Consider the following 10,198-nt stretch of genomic DNA (forward strand, 5'->3'; position numbering starts at 1 on the left):
GGATCTTTTAAATATCGAATAGTTAGGAGGGTCTAGCCGAGTAAAATAAGAATCAAAGGAGCCCATAGGTAAAAAAACGGTTGAGGAACACTGGGATAGACCTTATTCCTTCTGGGGAAAGGAGTCGCACTGATGTGTAGCTATGAGGATTGAAAAGGGGACAAGCGAAATATCGTGCTGAATTAATTTTTCTTTTTTTTACATGACTCCACAAAATTCAGAATAGTTTTGGTGGGAGATAGCATTTTCCAGTTTGAGGAGCACCGAAATGTGTGATATCTCATCGTGCAAACAAAGTTCAATAGTGTGCTTTTGTATCTAACCATGACGAAATAATCATCACCAGACAGTAGCTGTTACAATGTAGCAACAAAACTCTATCATTATAGAAAATGTTTGACAACAAACAGCAAGAAATAAAACTAGAATTTCAAGAGAAATAATCACGATAATAGATGCCAATTAATCATTCAACAAGAATATAAACGAGGAAAACATTTACCTCATTACTAGTATTACTGTCGTGGTATTTATTCTGGAAAAACATCTTTAATGGTCTATTGTCGCTGTATTGCATAGAACTGAGGTCACTAAATACACACACATATGTGCATGCATTTATACATCAGTTATACATTATTAATATAAACATGCTTACATGCATGTTTACGCATGCACACACACACACACACACACGCACACGAACAGAATTATTTATAAAAATAATCCCATTAGAGTTATCAAAAGTGCACGTATGTATGCATGTATCTATATACGTATGTATCTATATATGTATATATCTATGCGGTTGTAAGAGTGTGTGTAGTTGCTGCGTCTCCATATGTTTGTGCAACAAACATTGCAAATCCTATTCAATACTAAGCACCATTAAAGTGTGTAAACTTTTACTTGAAGATTGCTATTAATGAGAATATTGGAGTCGTAAGTACTTATAATACATTGACACATATAATCTCTTTCGAGACACTAATTATACATTTATATATACATTGATTAATGTACACAGTATGCAGTTATAAGCTACTAATAGTTTCATACAATGGAGATGTTTTCTAGGCAGGTTTTAATAACATGCCTAGTATGTCCAAGCAATCTCAAGCTCTGAGCACATGGCCTATACAAATTACAAATCAGGACAAGAGAATGAGAGAATTCACGAGAAAGACGAGACGGTGGATGCAGACAGTAGAAGGGTGAAAGGAACAAGGGGGAGAAAAAAAAGAAAAAAAAGAAGTATTAGAGTTGTGTCTCATTTGACCGTAAAACCATAAAGTTAGTTGTTCTAGAATCAATGGAGGTGGTCTAAAGCCTGCGATACAGCCCCTCAATCCGGAGAGAGTGGTGTTCTCCAATTCTCCAAAAGAAACTTGTCTTTATGTTAAGTATTTGCTGAAAATTTCTGATCTGGAATTCAGCAGTGCGGTGGAAATCTTAGATCTAAAAAGGATGTGTGATCTTTCAACTACGCATTACTTGCATTTCTTTTTATCCATTAACCTATGACATGAATTTTTCTACAATTTTCCACTTGAGTGTATGTGGCATGGTGTTGGTCTTCAAGACCAATACATAAGGACATCGAGAAGAGGATAAAATAACATAAGGATTGATTAAGGATTTGATTAAGAATATATATAAATTTCATGTTTTGTTCGTGCAATATAAACTTCACAAGTATTGAATAAAGAAATCTTAGTGGCTTTACTTTCGTTCATATGCCAGAAAGACAGATGGTTAGCATAGCTTTTTCTGAAGTCGCCTTCACATAACCAGATGTAGTTCTTCTTTTTGATTAGGTTATCACGTAACGTTGCTGTTAGATCTGCTTCGTGTGCGACGGAGTTTAATGTGCCCACCTGGTCAAGTGGGCAAGCTCCAGGGTTTCGAAAGTCTCAACAGTTACAAATGCGACTGAGCGCTTGGTGGTATTTACGAGTGATGATGCTCTTCATACTGTGACAGCAGCTATATGATAATATAACTGTGATTTTCTGGGAAATGCTTATCTAAGAAACACAAGAATCTCTTACCTACGTTAGATTTAACATTTACGGGTGGAGCGGTGAACCAAATTATTTTCCTAGGTTTATTCTTAGGTCTATTTTTATGATACATATTATTACTAGGAGGGTTGTAGTATATCTTATCTTTGAAGTCACTGTTAACTAGGGAATTGTTATTGTAGGGGGATGTCATATCAAAATTTATTTAGAAGAAAAGAAATTGGATATCCTATTACTAATATCAGCTATAAAGTTTTTAAACACTATAGGGGTGGCAGAACTGTTTATGTATGTAGGAAAGTTTCGCGTTAGGTTTATGGTACGGTTTATAAGAGTGAGAGTTTAGATCTAGAGAAACATCTAAAAAATAGACTTTTGATAGACTATTAGTAACGGTGGTTTTGAGATCTAATTGACCAAAGGTAGCGATATAAATATGCATACAAACATACATGTACATACATATATAAATATATATATATATATATAGATATATGAATATATATATATATATATATATATCGGTGCGACCTCGCCCTCCCGCGAACAACTAGACTCTTTCCTTTCTTTTGTCCAATCTTTCCATCCTGCCTCGAATTCGTCTGCACCCTTTTCAACACTTCCGTCGCCTTTCTCGATATTTCGGTCAACATACACCACACCATATATACATGTAGATATATATATATCTCACATTAAAATAGAGATGTTATTGTTTCACTTTTGACACGTAATACTAAAATAGTGTAAGATATAAGAGATTGCTCCAGGCTCGCCCGCATTAGGCAAGAAGTTGAAAATTTATTTTGGCCTATGACACTGCATGGACCCTAAGTAAGGCATGTGTAAAATCTGAATGAAATCGATTGGGTAGTCCTCGAGGTTTAGTGATGCACACATACAGACAGACACACATTCTCAGTTTTGCAGCGGGAAATTTAGACAGTGTCACGTGACAACTAGCTGGGGCTGCCTGCTGGAGACTAGCAGCAGATATAAAAAGGAGAACTTGACACGACGATCAGTCGGACGCTGACACTCGTTGATGCTGCATCGAAGAGGCCAGGGAATAGAAGAAAGAAGACATGCACCCAACACCAGAGCTGAAGACACCTCCGAAAGGAGGGGCCCCGCCACGTCAAAACGGTAGAGGAGTAGGGGCCGAAACCGGACGTGGTTCCTCCTGATGATGTCTTCAGCTAACTGGATCCTATAAAGGAGCTGTTGTGGTAGCAGACCACGAAACATGGTTGAAATTCCCCGATTACGCATACATAAGTGCACATCTATGTATGTATGCATGTATGTATGTATGTATGTATGTATGTATCTATCTATCTATCTATCTATCTATCTATCTATCTATCTATCTATCTTATATGTCTGTCTATCTATCTTATATGTCTGTCTGTCTGCCTGTGTGTCTATCTATCTATCTGTCTGTCTGTCCGTCTGTCTGTCTGTCTGTCTATCTATCTATCTATCTATCTATCTATCTATCTATCTATCTATCTATCTATCTATATACACATACCCAGAAATACACACATACATATACATACATATACATGCATATATATGCATATGCGTGTGTGTGTGTGTGTGTGTGTGTGTGTGTGTGAAAATGTTTCTGCATAAATGACAATTTGATGTGCTTGCTTTACTATTTATCATCCCTTTCAGCTCTACATTAACGAATGACTTTATTATCGTCTCTTCATTATTTATAGCACTATCGTTTTTTACAAACCACATATAATCGCACACACGTAAACATTTACACACACACACCGACACACGTAAGCATTCACATACATTCGCACAACTATATCCACACGCATATACACATACACACAAACGTGCCAATATGTTCGCTTGCTCATTTCTACGCAAGGCTACTGAGACATGGAAAATATGAACGCGATGTCACGTATTTGCGTATTTCTTCATACATACACACATACACAAACACAATCACACACACGCACGCGCACATCCACACATGCACACACACACATTAAAGTTTTTATCGAGTAAATCGATAGACTTCAATCGCCGCTGTTCTAATTAAATTTGATTAATTTATAGAATTAATGACGCTGAAATCCATGGATTTACTCCATATAAAGGGGTGTATTAAAAATAAACATTACTAATTTATTTAAGCGAACAAAATGTCAAAAATGCATCAAATATTCGTATGGTTGTATTTAGTTTATTAAAACATCTAATGCCAGAGAGTCTGAATACTATTGCACATTGGTCAGTTTAGAGCAGAGAATGTGATTGCTGTGTAAAGCGTAAAAATTATATCGTCAAAGTGATCTCTGTTATCCGCTATCGACTCGGCGTAACATCAATCTACGAGTGACTAATGTATCTAAAGTGATTTTCATTACTTTTTGCTTGCTATCTTGCCATATATCCATAGATACTCATAGCAAGGTAGTGTAGTATGAAAAAAACAAACATTGCTAATGCGTGAGTAATATATATATATATATATATATATATATATATATATATATATATATATTTATATATATTACGGAGATGCACTTGCATAGCAAGTGACCTGATCTGAGATCGTGTGCTGGAACGAAAACAATTGCAGCGTGGAAGGTGTTTATAAGCCATTTAAAATAACACACAAAATCCGTTAGATTCACTTCAACATTTAAATTTAATTTGTCAAAATATTTTCGTCGCTTTGAGACCACGACCTGTTCACTGATGCAGCACAGAATTTTGTCAGTGAACAGGTCGCGGTCTCAAAGCGACGAAAATATTTTGACAAATTAAATTTAAATGTTGAAGTGAATCTAACGGATTTTGTGTGTTATTTTAAATGGCTTATAAACACCTTCCACGCTGCAATTGTTTATATATATATATATATATATATATATATATATATATATATATATATATATATATATATATATATATATATATATAGTTCAAATGTACAAAAAAAAAACAAAAAAACAAAAGACGAAGACAGGTGTAGGTAAATAACAAGCAGGTGTATTAGTTTAACGCTCAGGAAAAATAGGAAAGTCTTTTACGTTTCTTCGACAGAAAGGTATAAGAGAGAATGAAAAAAAACCGGAGAAAGGAAAAATCAGTGTAGAGTTCAGCGGTCGAACATGGCGTATATATATATATATATATATTTGACAGGAATGGCAACAAAAGAAAGAAAGAGACCTCGATATTATGCAAATAGAGGAATTTATCTGTAAAAATATGTGACACTTATTCACTAGCCATGATAAAACTCCGAGTTTCGGATGCCAGGGTGGGGGGGTCCACGCCAACATCTCTTCAGTTATCCAGCCACCGGAAATTCATTTGAAAAGGGTTTAACGGTCATTTTTCAAAGGAATCTCCGGTGGCTGGATAACTGAAGAGATGTTGGAATGGACCCCCCACCCCCACCCTGGCATCCGAAACTCGGAGTTTTATCATGGCTACTGAATAAGTGTCACATATTTTTACAGACATATATATATATATATATATATATATATATATATATATATATATATATATATATATATATATATATGTGTGTGTGTGTGTGTGTGTGTGTGTGTGTGTGTGTGTGTGTGTGTGTGTGTGTGTATGTTTGTATATAACAAAATAAGCAATGGAAAGTTTTGGGTATTATTTATTCTCCTTTAGACGTGTTTCAATTGCCAATTGGAGTCAGCAAATGAAACACGTGTGATGGAGAATAAATAATACCAAAAAAAGTCACATTTTCCTGTTTTGTTATACAATAACTGTACAAATAATATTTCTATAATTCTCAATTTTAAAATGTATTTTAACTAATACAACAATAACTATGGATCCATATTAACTGTAATAATGGAACAAGCAGAAGTGCTTCAAAAGGAAATAGCTGGGATTTACCCTAATTATATATATATATATATATATATATATATATATGCACACACATATACATGTATGGGCTATTTCACTATGTTGAACCGTTAATCTTTTCCCTTTTTTTTCCTCCCTCCGTTTTTTTCTCATTCTCTTTCCGTTTCTTTCCTCTCAATCGTCTCTGTCGAAGAGCGTAGACTCGAAACGTAAAAGTCTTTTCCATTCTTCCCGAGCGTTAAACTAATACACCTGTTTTTGTCGTTTGTTTTCTGTAAATTTGAACTCTCTCTCTCTCTCTCTCTCTCTCTCTCTATATATATATATATATATATATATATATATAAGCATGGCTGTGTGGTAGGAAGCTTGCTTGCCAGTCACATAATTTGTTCGATTTGTTCGACTAAAACCCTCCAATGCGATGCGCCAGCATGGCCGTAGTCAAATGACTGAACCAAGTAAAGGATAAAAGGTGTGTGCATGTGTGTGTGTGTGTGTATGTAGACATTTTAAAAGTAAATAGGCACCATCCTTTTTGAAAGATTTATTTCCCCTTTCTCTGAATATTTGATGCCTGAAGAGGATTCCTTCCAATTGCTAATTTGAAGGAAATACCTTAGATAAGTACTCCAACTCACTTAGAGTTGTTTTGTAACATCAGTGGCCTTACAACGGGGATTATATTCAACAATCCGTTCGACAGCTTGAAGACACTCGTCAAAGGCCTCGGATCGACTTGAGCGGGATGCTGTTGATTTCTTTCCTTCACTGGTGAATTGTACACTCACTCTGTTGACTGTGGCAAGAGGAACCTTAACGTTTTATGCAATGTTCCAGTGGCTACATCCACTCTCAGATTGACCTACGATACGCCCTCCTTGAAAATCAGACAGCTCTTTTGTTTCTGGTCGTCATGGCATGGCTAGTTACTTATGGACTATCGATATATTGTAATCTTAAGGCGGCGAGCTAGCAGAATCGTTAGCACGCCAAGCATTTCGTCTGTCTTTACGCCCTGAGTTCAAATTCTGTCGAGGTCGAAATTGCTTTTCATCCTTTCAGGGTACCAGTTTAGTACTGGGATCTATGTAATCGATTTATCCACTCCTCTGGAATTGCTGGCCTTGTACCAAAATTTGAAAGTAATATGCTGCAATATTAAATAGAAAACATTAACAAGTTTGAAGCACCAAGTAGTTTCTGCACACATAAAACGATATAAAACGGGCGTCTATTTACTTTTGACGTGTCTGTGTATACGAAGTAGAGGCTCTGCCTTTCTTGTACTTGTCTCATTCTGCCCTTCATACCCCAGCAACGTGACCACCTTTTTCCTATGAGTCATTCACTTACCAGCAACTCTGCGACATACCCCTTTATATAGATAAAGCTAGCTATATGGTTTCAGTACAATGGGAGTCTAGTAGACTTTAATTGATTTATCACCATCAACTAGAATACAATTAACAACTCCCCAGCGATTCAATTCTAAATGGTTGAAGACTACATGCTACACAAAGCCTTCTAAGTATAAGTATCTATGTCACTACTTCTTTTATTTTGACTCCCTACTACTTCCTCTGCTACTCTGTAACTTATAGTAGGCTTAACAAGGTATGCATTATTTTCTAAACTCATTCTACCACAGATATAACAAAAGGAAACAATGTAAATATTTTTGTTTCCATTATTGATGTAAATTTGTTTTAAAAAATGGTTTATCCTTTATATTTGATGCCTACGCGGTCATCTGAAGAGAGTGGTTTGTTTCAAATTGACATAATGTTCTCATTAATTAATTAAATGGAGCCGCTTGAAACGGCCGCAATGAATTGATGCCTGAACATCTTTGTTACTTATTTATATTCTGATCACCTAACTTGAAATCTGCACTTCGGAAATACTATAGAAAGTACCTTTATATAAAAAGTACATGTCTGAATTACCAAGAGCGGATATCTTCACTTAGCTGGGTTGAGTTGTCTGCACACACGACAGGAATATTAGGGATAAAAACCCCTACACGGAGTCTTGAAATTCAATATTCAAATAATATTGTTGAGGTGTACGGACTATACCGAACTAGCAAGGTACTTCAATTTAAGTGCCTTATTCAGCTGAATCTTAATTATATTTCTATATGTATGTATGTATGTATGTGGTGTGTCTGTGTGTATGTGTGCGTGCGCACGCGCGCGTGCGTTCGTGTTTGCGCATGTGTATATGCTTTTCCCTTTGTCTTGCTTCATCTATCCATGGTCATGCTTTTCGTCAAACGATATGAGAAATATTATTTTCAAAATAAAACATAAAAATTTGTAAGCTACATGAAATGTGTATATGAACTTTAACGAGCCGCTCAGACACGCTCTAATTGCCGCTTATATGCCACCGGTGTTATCTCTTCTCCACGCTACCGATGTTATCCTAGAGAAAGGCAAAGGCCGATACAGCTTGGCACTTAGAATGTTCCCCTCCTAGGCACAACTCCGGACAAGGTCGTTTATGAAAGACCAGCAGTCACCCATGCATACCAGCCTCCCTTCTCCACGCCACCAATTTTAACCAAGGGAAAGGTAAAGGCTGATACAGCTTGGCACAGTAACGTTGCAAAGTGTCTTGCTCAAGAACACAACATATAACCCGGTCCGGGAATCGAACTAACTACCTAATGATTGTGAGCCTGATGCTCTAACCACTGAGCCATGCGCATGTGCATGTGCACGCATGCGTGTGTGTGTAAAGAAAAATGGATGCGGAAAAGTTTCGAAAAAAGTCTTTAGCACCATTGTAATCTCTGCAATAAGTCTAGTAATCCGAAAATGGATTAAAACATAAATAAATAAACGTCGGCGGAGGTGCATGATTTACTATTTTGAAACACTCGTTTATTTGTTTCCGTGATTTATGAAAATCAAATTTTTATAGTGTTTATTTTTGTTCGTTTACCAAACTGGTCATCATAAAGCCTCTTCCTTCAACTCTTCTGTGACGGAAGTATTTGAAAACAAAAAAAACAAAAAAAAAACAAAACAAAAAAGGTTTAACTATCGATAAAAATATTACTTCATTCAAAGAATTGCTATCTTTTCCTCAAAATATACAGACTTTGTAAAATGGATATTTTCTGCGTTTCCAACCGAATAATAATATCTAACGCTGGTTTCTGCAGATAAAACTTGTAAAGCTTACTAAAATGGAATCCATAGAAATATTTTAGTCGTTTTATCTATACTTTGTTTTCAATTTTCGACTTCATAGTTGATCATGTTTCATATAACTTGTACATTATGGAGGCACAAACTCATACAAATCCAAAGTTGTTAAAACATATTTATTAAAATACATATTGATTTCTAACATAGACAAAAGAGATTTTTGGGAGAGTAAGGTGTAGCCAATTGTATTGATTCATGTACTTATATTAACTGACATTTATTTTAACAACCTCTGACAGAACGACCTCCTCGATCTCGGCAGATTTCGTATCTAAATATATAATACATTGTCAGACACTGTACTGATTTTGCCATTCCACAAAATATTAAAATAAGTAATGCACTCAGAATGCAAATGCATACTTAGTTATCGGAAGAATATTGTGCTAGTGTTGCTTAGGGGAACAAGCTTATTCTGTCAAGTAACACATAGTCTCCAGTATAATACGAGCTCTTATCAATAAGTATCCGGACTGTTACCATAGTAACAAAGCTGAAGTACGCAGAGTGAAGCCGCTTGGCAAAGATTGACCTTGAACTCTGTTATGCCTGTGCACTAAGTGTTAACGTTCTAGCTCACTTCTGCTGTTTACAGCAGTGCTTTGAAGGGAGGTGTGTAGCGTGTGATCGTTGATTTGACCTGACAGAGAAAATTGTCATGGCGATACCTGCTCAGAGGCCTACGCAAAATTGCAGAAAGTGTATGGAGAGGAGTGTGTGAGTCACACACAAGTGTACGAGTGGTTCAGACGTTTCCAAGATAGCCGAAAAGAATGTCGATATTGAGGAACGTTCTGGAAGACCTGCAACCAGCAGAACTGAGAAAAACATCACAGATATGCGTGTAGATGTGAGGGGAAATCGTCGAATCACCATCCGTGAGTTATCAGAGAATGAGCAGATTAGTTACGGTTCAGTTCAATCCATTATCACTGAAGATTTGGGTATGAGACGCATGTCTGCCAAGTTTGTGCCAAAACTGCTTTCAGCTGACCAAAAAGACACTCGGGTTTCAGTTGCACAAGATCTCTTTGATTGTGTAGAGAACGATGAAAAGGT

This window comes from Octopus bimaculoides, chromosome 11 (genome assembly GCF_046866305.1).
Source record: "Octopus bimaculoides isolate indiv1 chromosome 11, ASM4686630v1, whole genome shotgun sequence".
NCBI lineage: Eukaryota > Metazoa > Mollusca > Cephalopoda > Octopoda > Octopodidae > Octopus > Octopus bimaculoides.